We start from the raw sequence: 11,895 nt of genomic DNA on the forward strand, positions 1-11,895 counted from the left end.
TTAGGTGGTGTATTTTATATTCTAAGAGTCCTTATTTACTCTAGTTTCATGATAAATAAACCTCATAGTCATATGAATTTTTTACAGAGAGAAATTTTGTTCGTAGTAAACAGAGGTCAGACCGGTCAAGTCCTGAAATAGGGGTAACTTTAACTAATAAACTGTACTAATTGGCCCAACCAAAAATTCTAGAAAAATATTAGTAGATATGTATATGAGTCTAGATTCAGGAAAAATTTACGGATCTTGATTTCGAGTTTCGTAACTCGAGATATGATTTTTATTGTGACTGTGATGCAAGTAGCTTAAAAGCTGTGAATGTAGAAATAAATAATCCAAAGTTCTAAATATGTTAAATTAAGCTTAGTAACACCTTATACTCGACTCCGGCGATGGTCTCGGGCGTGGGGGTGTTACAAAATGGACCCATGAAGTCGATACCCCAAACGTCAAATATTTAACATGAGAGGATATATTTCTGAGGCATTTCATCACGTTTGGATATATTACTTGTCCTTTGACATTTGTTACTAGAAGTAACATACCTGTTGGCAGCTTTGAATAGAGTGGGCCAATAAAAACCTAATTCAAGGACTTTATGTGCGGTCATATTTCCACCGTAATGTCCTCTAGTCGGTCCTGAGTGGCAATGTTCCAAGATTTTCAATACTTCTATCCTTGTAACGCATCTCCTAATGATTTGATCTGCACATTTACGAAAAAGAAAAGGGTCTTCCCAGAAGTAGTTTTTCACATCAGTGAAGAATCGCTTCTTTGTTGATGTGTCAACCCTTTTGGGATAATGTTAGCGGCAAAAAAATTTGCAATATCTGCAAACCAAGGTACCTCAGAATCAGATATAGTAAAAAATTGTTCTTCAGGGAATGAATCATTTATTTCAATGTTATCTGGCTTTTCGGTATTTGAGTTTCCAGGCCTGGAGAGATGGTCAGCCGCGAGATTTTCAGCTCCTTTCTTATCTTTAATCTCCAAGTCAAATTCTTGCAATAATAAGATCCATCGAATGAGTCAAGGTTTTGCATCAGTTTTAGTCAAAAGGTGGCAAAGAGCGAAATGGTTAGTATAAATGAAAACTTTAGATAATATTAGATATGGCCTAAATTTATCGAATGCAAAAAACCACAACTAACAGCTCTTTCTCCATGGTGGTGTAGTTTTCTTGTGCGACTGTCAAAGTTCTGCTAGCATAATAGATAGGTTGAAAATGTTTATCTCTTCACTGTTCCAAAACTGCACCTACTGCAAAATCACTCGCATCGCACACTAGTTCAAAAGGTAAATTCCAATCAGGTGCAATTATAATTGGAGCTTTAGTCAATTTATCCTTTAAAGTATTAATTGTTTCTAAACACTCCTGATCGAAATTAAAAGACACATCTTTTTCTAGTAATTTAGTCAAAGGCTTAACTATTTTAGAAAAGTCTTTAATAAATCTTCTATAAAATCCAGCATGTCCCAAAAAGCTTCTAATAGCCTTAACTGAATTAGAGGGAGGTAGTTTTTCAATGGTTTCAATTTTGGATTTATCAACCTCAATCCCTCTACTAGAAATTTTATGTCCTAATAGAATACCTTCTTGAACCATAAAGTGACATTTTTCCTAGTTAAGAACAAGGTTTGTTTCCTCACATCTTATTAACACTCATTTTAAATTTTTGAGGCAAAGATGGAAAGAGTTACCGAAAACCGAGAAATCATCCATAAATACCTCCATGACGTCTTCTATGAGTTCGTCAAAAATGGCCATCATGCATCGCTGGAAAGTAGCAAGAGCATTACGTGATCCAAAAGGCATTCTACGATAAGCAAACGTACCGTATGGACATGTAAATGTCGTCTTTTCTTGATCTTCAGGAGCTATTGGGATTTGGAAATAGCTAGAGAGTTCGTCTAAAAACCAGTAGTACATGTGCCCTGACAATCTTTCCAACATTTGGTCAATGAATGGAAGGTGGAAGTGATCCTTTCTCGTGGCATCATTTAGCTTCCTATAATCAATGCACACTCTTCAAACTGTGACTGTTCTTGTTGGGATTAATTCATTCTTGTCATTGGCTACAACAGTTAAGCCTCCTTTCTTAGGAACAACCTACACTGGACTCACCTAACAACTGTCAAAAATAGGATAAATAATTCCATCATTTAGGAGTTTAATTACCTCAGTTTTAATAACTTCCTTCATGTTGGGGTTTAGTCGTCTTTGGGCTTGCACGCTTGGTTTATATTCATCTTCCATTAAAATTTTGTGGGTGCAAAAAGAAGGGCTGATCCCTTTAATGTCAGGAATTTTCCAAGCTATGGCCTTTTTATGCACTCTTAATTCATGGAGTAATTCCTTTTTCTCCTTGGGTTGCAAGTTGGATGCAATAATTACCGGTAATATAGAATTATTTCCAAGGAATGCATATTCCAAGTGATTCGGCAATTGTTTAAGTTCCAGTTTAGGAGATTCTTCAATAGAGGGTTTTTGCTTAAGTTCAGCTTTTACCTTAACTCCCTCATATTCTGCTAGTTTTGGGGAGGTTTCATTGGAGTTTAGTTCGGTTCCCATCTCAGAATCACCATCCACCCCCTCTCCTTGGGCAAGACACAGTTCTATTGTGTCCTTGTGTACGATTTCCTGAAAAGAATCTTGAGTAGCATGACCAATAGAGTCGATAAAAGAACATAAGTCATCCTGTTCCCTAGAAATTCTCATGGCATCATAAATTTTAAAAATAATCTCTTCATCACCTACTCTAAGTACCAAGTTACCATCACCCACATCAATTACAGCCCTAGCAGTGGCTAAAAATAGTCGACCTAGGATTAAAGGCACCTCAACATCTTCGTCCATGTCAAGCACAACGAAATCAACAGGGATTATAAATTTATCTACTTTTATAAGTATGTCCTCTATAATTCCCCTAGGATATTTAACAGATCTATCAGCTAATTGAATACTCATCCTAGTGGGTTTAGGTTCCCCAAGACCAAGTTGTTTAAACATTTTATATGGCATCAAATTAATGCTGGCGCCTAAATCAGCTAGTGCTTTATCAATATTAAAACTATTGATTAAGTAGGGAATAGTAAAACTTCCTGGATCTTTTAGTTTGGTTGGAAGTTTATTTTGGAGTATGGCTGAGCATTTCTCATTAAGTTCCACTGTAGATAAGTCTTCAAACTTCCTTTTGTTTGTTAGAAGCTCCTTTAAAAATTTTGCATATGTAGGCATCTGCGATAAAGCTTCAACAAAAGGTAAGTTAATATGCAGTTGTTTAAAAAGTTCAAGAAATTTACCGAATTGTGCGTCCAGGCGGTCTTATTTCAACTTTGCTGGGTATGGGATTGGTGGTTTATATTCTTTTGGCATTATATTGTTACTGTTTTCGGGTTCGACCTCCCTTCTGTCAGCTTCTTTGTGACATCCCTAATTTGACCCTAGTTGGAAAGTGGTTTCGGGACCACAAAACCAAGCTATAAAAATAATTATAAGTTATATTTCATGTTTATGAAGTGAGTAAATACAAGTGTGAAAGTTTCAAGCTTTGATTTGGTCATTTGCATGTGAATTTATTCAATAGGACTTATATGTGATACTTTTGAAATGTGATTGGTTAATTTTTAATGGTTTAATAATGCATGTGTTTAAAGGAATGGTTTTGCATGTTAATTTACTCATTTCTAGTTAGTGGCCGACCATGTTACTATTATATTATAAAATATGATAATTTTTATAAGCTTTATTTAGTTAAATGCCATATTATCATGAATGAATGTAATAAAATAAAGAAATAAAATAGTAGGTGGGTGAAAACAATAAAGTATTCACCTTGTTTCTTTCCAAAAACCGAAAAAGAAGAAGAGTTGGGGAGAAAGGAGCCATTCGGTCATTTAGGTCTTCATTGAGGTATGAAATTCATGTAAATTTTTGAAATGTTAGATAAATTTGAACTAATCACCAAGTTCTTTAGGTAACCCATGTTAGAAATTTCGGTATTGAGATGTCTAGAACTTTCGGCCATAGTAGCTATGGAGAAATAAGGTTTTTGTTTCTTGTTAAATTGGATGAATCTTGTTCTATGAGTGCTTGAACAAACTATGATCAAATAGATGCATAGATTCAAAGTGGGAAGAATTGGCTATTATGTTTGATGCTAATGCCGAATATGAAAATGTTGTACTTGAGTAATGTATGTGGTTTGAGTTAATAAAATGAAAAGAATGCTTAAATGTGTTATAATCGATTAGATGTTAAATTAAAAAATTGCTAAAAATTTCCATGGTTCTAGCCAAATATGCGTTTGATTAAGAAGAAATTGTTGAAAAATGTAGGTGAACATGACAAGTGTATTCGGCTTCGGGCATAAAGGATATGAAAATTTTGGTATTTATTTTTGATTGTGTGTATGTATGACCATGGATAATTGGCCGCATAAATATTATAAATACATGATGTATATTATAATTATTAAGCTACAAAACATTGTACATGTTTGACCAAGGTAAATTATTTGAGTAAAGTATATCTTGATGGTACATTTCGGCTAGTATAAAATGTATTAAAGCTATATGTATAATTGTTTAATGTGACTTACCAAATATACAAATTTGAAAATGAAATGATGAGAGACTTAAGTGGGCAATTAATTCAAGTGAATTGGTTCTAAAATGTATATGGATGCCGTATGACTATGTTTGATTTGGGAAGTAAATTGTTTGATTTAGCTCAAGAGCTTAGAGGATCAAAGTTGGATAGGGGAAAGGAAAAAGTGATCGAATAGCCATTGAAATCGTTCGACAACATCCGAGGTAAGTCTTTGAGTAATGGAACTTAGTTTATGATTTGATTAAATCACGACATATAAGCATAACAAATAAACGGTGATATAATTATTCTACTTGAATTATGTATCGAGGTAATTAGTTTATACTTATGACTGGTAGCCGAATGTGTATAGAGATCATGTTATAAAGCAAATCGAAATCATGCTCTTTGTATGTGGCTATTGAGCCGAAAATAGGAATGGTTGATAAGTGTCTTGTGCTTGATTCTAGTAATGAAAATGAAATACAGATGTGTTATGATATATTGATATATGTGCATGATTATTCGGATGATATCCGGACTAAGATCCGAAGGCATTTGTGCTAGTTACTATATCCGGACTAAGATCCAAAGGCAATTGTGCTAGTTATTATAACCGGGTTAAGTCCCAAAGGCATTCATGCGGGTTATTATAACCGGGTTAAGTCCCGAAGGCATTCGTGCTGGTTGTTACATCCGAGCCAAATTCCGAAAGTAATTATGTTTGGAAAGGCGCGATTCTGTTGTAATAATTCCGATTAATGTGCTCATAATCCCTAATATGACCAGGTATGGATCGTATATACATTGGAAAAATATGGTACAATATAAGTTGTGATTATGTAATCGAATAATGCTCTCCCGGCCATTCCTTAGGGTTATATGAAGTCTATAGCTCACTCGAGTTACATGAAATTGATTCAAATGAAATTTAGTTAAGTTTGACTTCGAATGTGTAAACATATTGATAGAAGTGTAAATTAAAATGAATATGTGATCTTGTGCATAGACAATTATTTATCCTTATGAATGCTATTTCTTTTATGTTTTTGTTTCAAATGATTTCCTTACTTATAAGCTTACTAAGCATCGAAACGCTTACTCTGTTGCTTAAATTCTCTGTATTATAGATTTTTTTCTTCAGCTATCGGACTCGGAAGTGTCAAAGTCGAAGTCATCCACACTATCTAAGCCCCTTTTTGGTACTCTTTTAGTTGAACTTTGATAATGGCATGTATAGGACCGACCTTTGTTGTTAATTAAGTATCTTTTGGTAATGTATATATATTAGTATAGCCATGCGAAAATGACATATATATTTTGAGTATAGCATTATAATCATTTTGTATATATGGTCTTATGATATTGTTATTGAGAGGTATGGAAATGCTTGGTAATGATTAGCCATTGGAATGGCTAATCATGATCATATTTGGTGTTATGTATGTCAAATTGCTAGCTAATCCATGGAAACCATGAAATAGGTAAAATTTATCACAAAATAGATTTAGACAGCAGTAGTGACATGAATTTGAAAAATCACTAAAAATAGTAGAAATGGAATTAAATAATGAATTAAGTCCGTTAACACCTCGTGTTCGATTCCGGCAACGGTCTCGGGTACAGGGTGTTACATTCTTGTGGTGGCTTCTTTTCAGATTCAGCACTTTCCCACTCCTTAGTGTAACTACTTTCACATGCTCTTTTGGGTTGGTTCAGTGTTACTAGGTAGACTTCCAGGTGGTCGTTCAGATATTAATTTGGCGAGCTGTCCTATTGAGCTTCAGGCCCTTAGATCAACGCTTGTTGATTTTTAAGTGCTGTCTCAGTATTCTAAAGACGAGTTTCTGACACCAAGATGAATTTTGTTAGCATCTCCTCAAGGTTAGACTTCTTTTCGTGCTGGTACAGTGCTTGTTGAAAGCTCAAAGGTGGTGGTGGTCTCTGATTTCCTTGTCCTCCCCATGAAAAATTTGGGTGATTCCTCCAACCTGCATTGTAAGTGTTACTATAAGGATTATTTTGAGATCGAGGATTATTATCCATGTAATTTAACTACTCGTTCTCCATGTGGTGGCCATAGGGTGGATATTCTGAATTGTTTGATCCACCTCTACTTGCTTCGCACTACATTACTAGGTGGACCTGTGAAGAACCAAGAAAATCGTCAATTTTTCTATTCAAAAGTTCTACCTGATTAGAGAGCATGGTGACCGAATCGATGTTAAAAATGCCAGCTGTTTTCGTTGGTTTTGTCCTCATGACTTGCCACTGATAATTATTTAGTGACATCTCTTCTATAAATTCATATGCATCCTCAGGTGTCTTATTATTGATAGTTCCACTAGTGGCTGTGTCAATCATTTGTCGAGTCGAAGGATTTAGGCCATTATGAAACGTTTGAACCTGTAGCTAGAGTGGTAACCCATGGTGAGGACACCTTCTCAACAGATCCTTGTATTTGTCCCATGCGTCATAGAGTGTTTCTAAATCCATCTGCATAAAAGAAGAGATACCATTACGTAATTTGCCTGTTTTAGCGGGTGAAAAATATTTTAATAAAAACTTTTCGGTCATTTGTTCCCAAGTAATGATTGACCCTCGTGGTAACGAGTTCAACCACTGTTTAGCCTTTTTCCTCAATGAAAAGGGAAACAACCGAAGGTGAATGGCATCATCAGAAATGCCATTGATTTTAAAAGTGTCACAAAAATCTAAGAAATTTTCCAAGTGAGCGTTGGGATCCTCGTCCTGCAAACCATCAAACTGAACAAACTATTGGATCATTTGAACGGTGTTAGGTTTCAGCTCAAAATTATTTGCAGCAACAGCAGGCCTAACTATGCTCGATTCAGTTCCTGTTAAAGAATGTTTAGCATAATAATACATAGTACGTGGAGCAGGATTCTGATTAGCAGCAATCGCAGGAGGTAGCAGATTTTCTTGGTTTTCAGCCATCTTCTCGGTTGTGGTTGAAATATTGTCCTCTTGCTCTTCTTCTATGTATCTTAAGCTTTGCCTTATTTTTCTTCGGTTTCTGTGAACTATTCGATAGATCTCACTATCAAATAGTAATGGTCCCGATAGGTTTCTTCTAGTCATACACTATAAAACCTGCTAGGAACGAGTAAAAGAAATTAGAAAGGAAAATAAAAATTTAAATAAATAAAGTAAGATGGCTAAAGTAATAAAAATCGAGTGTTCCTAATTTCTTCGTTCCCCGGCAACGGCACCAAAAACTTGATATGTGATATTTATGAACAGGTTTTAAAAATTTATAATTAATCGTTCTTGAAACTAACTATTATCACGATGAAGGCAAGTGTACCTATCGAAAAGTAGTATAGCTTTAGCAAGCCCGGATTGTCGAACCCAAATGAACCAAAAGTACTAGTAATTACTTTCTTTTCATTATCTAGCCTAAAAATTAAGGGATTTGTTTATCTAAACTAATTAACTAAGCTAAGAGTGCACAGAGAGAAATTGGGGAAAAGCTTTTGGGAGAACTCAATTGATTAAGACAATACCCAAGGAAAAATCCACCTAGACTTCACTTGTTATTTGACTCTGAATCAGATGATTTATTCATTTGACTTGACCCATAGAAATCCTTAAGTTATATTATTATCTCTCTCGAGACTAATAACGTCTAACCCTAGGTTGATTAATTGAAATCTCTTTCTAATTAACACCCTAGTGTTGCATTAACTCGACCGATGGATCCCTTTATTAGGTTTCATCCTAATCCGGCAAAATCTTATCACCCTATCTCTAGGCGTGCAATCAACTCCGCTTAATTATAACAAATTTACTCTTAGACAGGGTCTATTCCTCCTCTGAATAAGAGCATTAACTTGAATCAATATCTTGGAATATTAAAACAAGAATTAAGAACATATAATTAAGAACAAGTCAAATATTTATCATACAATTCAAATAATAATAACAATACCTATCCTAGGTTTCATTCCCCTTAGGTATTTAGGGGGTTTAGTTCATACTTATGAAAGACAACATCTCACAAGAATAAAGATAACAAAAAATAAAGAAAACCCAAAACCTCTGAATGGAAATTGTAGGGAGATCTTCAGTTTTGACGATGAATTCGGCTTCTGAGATGGATCAATCAGCTTCCCTTGAGTAATTCCCTGCCTCCTACTCCCTGTGTCCCTTCTAAGTACCTCATCAGGTGTTTAAATAGGCTTTAGAATGCCTAAGATCCCTCCAAAGTGGCCTTTTTCGAATAGGACTATACTTGGGCTCTACAGGGACATGCCCGTGTGTGATTACTCCAGCCTGTGGTCAAGGCTATTGAATAGGCACGGGCGTGTTGTCTACCCGTGTAAGTCGTGCTTTGATCCTACCAAATGGACACGACCGTGTAACACACCCATGTGAGGAAGTCCAGGCCATGTTGATTTCTCATATGGGTTTATTTTCTCTGTTTTTGGCCCATTTCTCGCTCTTTTTACTCACTTATGCTCACCTAAGTATAAAACATGAAATTAAAGAATTATGAGCATCGAATTCACCAAATCTAAGGAGAATTCATCCATAAATGTGTTAAGCATGGGATAAAAATATGTATAAATTACGGTTTATCAATGGCATAGGCTCTAGCCGGAGCCCTAGCTTCAACCTCACTACTATATCTTGCATCACATTCTTACACCAGACCCATTCCCGGCATTTCTCGAGGGTCTTCCCATAGAAGTTGCGCCACTTGGTATTGAACTCTGAAATCTTTCTTTTCCCATCAGCTTGGGTCAGTCCTTTATAAAGTGGTCTAAAGAACCACATTTAATACATGATCCTTCACTCACTCTACAATTGCCAGAATGACATCTACCACATTACGGACATTCAGCCTTGGAAGGTTTATCGTTACCCAGGCTTGCCACAGACGTAGCCTGAGATCTAAAACCTGAATTTTGCTTTTTACGATTCTCGAATAAATGTCTAGCTGACACATGTGAATGAGAATACATCTCTCTAGACTTCTTAGACTGGGATGGCAAGGACTTACTCATGTACCTCTTTCTTGTATCTCTTGGATCAGACTCAGCCTGCTTCCTCTCTTTAACCAAGTCTTTAGCTGTACAAGCCCGTTCAACAAGTACCACAAATTCTTTCAACTTGAGAATACCCACTAATGTCTTAATATCCTCATTGAGCCCATCTTCAAATCTTCTACACATCTTAGCTTTGGAGGGTACACACTCTCGAGCATATTTTCTAAGTCTGACGAATTCTCTCTCAGATTCACTGACTGTCATACGACCCTATTTCAATTCCAAGAATTCCTTACGCTTCTGTTCGATAAATCTTTCACTAATGTATTTCTTTCGAAATTCCTCTTGAAAGAATTCCCAGGTAATCCTATCCGATGGTACCACAGATATCAGCATTATCCACCAGTGATACGTCACATCTCTCAATAGGGATATGGCACATTTTAAGCACTCCTTAGATGTACATGACCATTCATCAAATACCCATATTGATTTCTCTAACCAGAACTCTGCTCTTTCGAGGTCATCATTGGCATTTGCCCTAAATTTTTCGACACCTGGTTTTCGAATTCTATCAATAGGTGTTCTAGCAAATCTCATGAAATCCATATGTTGAGGCATCATAGGTGTCGGTTAAGGATGTGGGGAAGGTGAGGGGGTTGAGCATTTAGGTTCGTTCGAACGAACTCCGTAAACCATGCATTCATCATGTGAAGGAAAGCCTCTTTGCCTCCTTTCCCTCTACTGATAATTTCAAGTCTACTGTGAGATGGCACCACTCCTTCCACTGGAGCAAGCGCGTTACTTTCTACGTCATCTGCCACTGCTCTGTCGGGATCCATTTGCTATATGAATACATATTTTAATATTGTCAAGAGTCGTCACACTATCATTACTTATATATGTGTATGCAATGTATAGCTAGACTCAAATATGCTAGGTTAGTTTGAGAATCAACTAAACCATAGCTCTGATACTAATAAATTTAACACCCCTTACCTGCACCCGAGACCGAGACAAGGAAAGGGGCATTACCGTACACAAACATGACATTTCTGGAAAAACACAGGCTATAAAATTTCATCCCAAATTAAAACCAATCAAACACATTCATAGTGTCCCTATTATGGGCCTACGAGACCCAAAACATGCATTAAGAATGGTCCGGGACTAAACAGAGAGCTTAAGAAAATCTTAGAAAAATGCCTAGGTTTAAGCCTTACACGCCCATCTGGAGGCAATGCACACGCCCATGTCTTGGGACACGCCTCTGTCACTTACCCATGTGGAATTAATTGAATTTATTTTCTATTTCGAACCTAAAGGGGTTTTAACATGGCCGAGCACACGCCCGTGTCTCTGGCCCGTGTCCTTCACACGGCCTAGACAAGTTCGTGTCCAAAAACCTGAGCATTCTATTTATGACATCATCATGCATTTTGGGGCACACGGCCGAGACACATGCCCATGTGCTAGGCCCTATCCTCCACACGGTTGAGACACACGGCAGTGTTTCTACACGTGTGTTTACTACCATGCATACTGACCTAAAACTTTTAGGTACATGGGACACACGACCACTCAAGACGCCCATGGGGCAGACCGTGTGTCACACACAATCTAGACACACGCTCGTGTGTCTACCCGTGTGGACCATTTAAAGGCCATTTTCCAAGCGAATAGTCACCCATGGTCACTCATACATTCAAACATACTTTATACCATGCAACATGACATATTCAAGCACACAAATATTCCACACCATGGCACTCTCACCTCTTCATAAAGTCATCTTAATGCACATTCATTTGTTACACCATTTAGAGGCATTCCACACCAATTTCAAGCATTATAAAACTTGATATCATGACTTTAAATTGTGCATTCCTACTTATAGTCATTTAAAGCCATTAGGCCATCCATTATCCTTTAGCACCCAATTCATACTTTACCATACATTCATCAATCAACAACATATCTGTAACACCCCTATCCTGTATCCGTCGCCAGAATAGGTGAAGGGCATTACCAGACTTGAAACTCATATCAGAACAGTAAATTTTTTTTTTGAGAACATTCCTTTAGATAAATACTAAAGATAGTCAGGGATACAAATTTAAACTTCTATAAGTACACATTCAAAAGATGCCATTTTCGCATGGCTTATATACATTAACCAAAATATTCTTCGGCCACTGGTCTATTCTATACATGCCATAAAATAATTCAAAACATAACAGTAACAAGCAGTGGATAGTGATAGTGTGACTAGTTGCTGACGATTCTCGAGTC

At 36.5% G+C, this 11,895-nt stretch overlaps 1 non-coding gene across 1 annotated transcript; it reads left to right on the forward strand.

Moving 5' to 3' along the window:
* Positions 1-7,013: 7,013 nt before the first annotated feature.
* On the forward strand, positions 7,014-7,120 carry LOC121208668 (small nucleolar RNA R71). The gene has a single exon (XR_005903799.1). It is a non-coding gene; the product is annotated as a small nucleolar RNA R71 (small nucleolar RNA).
* The last annotated feature ends 4,775 nt before the right edge of the window (positions 7,121-11,895 follow it).

The sequence above is a fragment of the Gossypium hirsutum genome, chromosome A10 (genome assembly GCF_007990345.1).
Source record: "Gossypium hirsutum isolate 1008001.06 chromosome A10, Gossypium_hirsutum_v2.1, whole genome shotgun sequence".
NCBI lineage: Eukaryota > Viridiplantae > Streptophyta > Magnoliopsida > Malvales > Malvaceae > Gossypium > Gossypium hirsutum.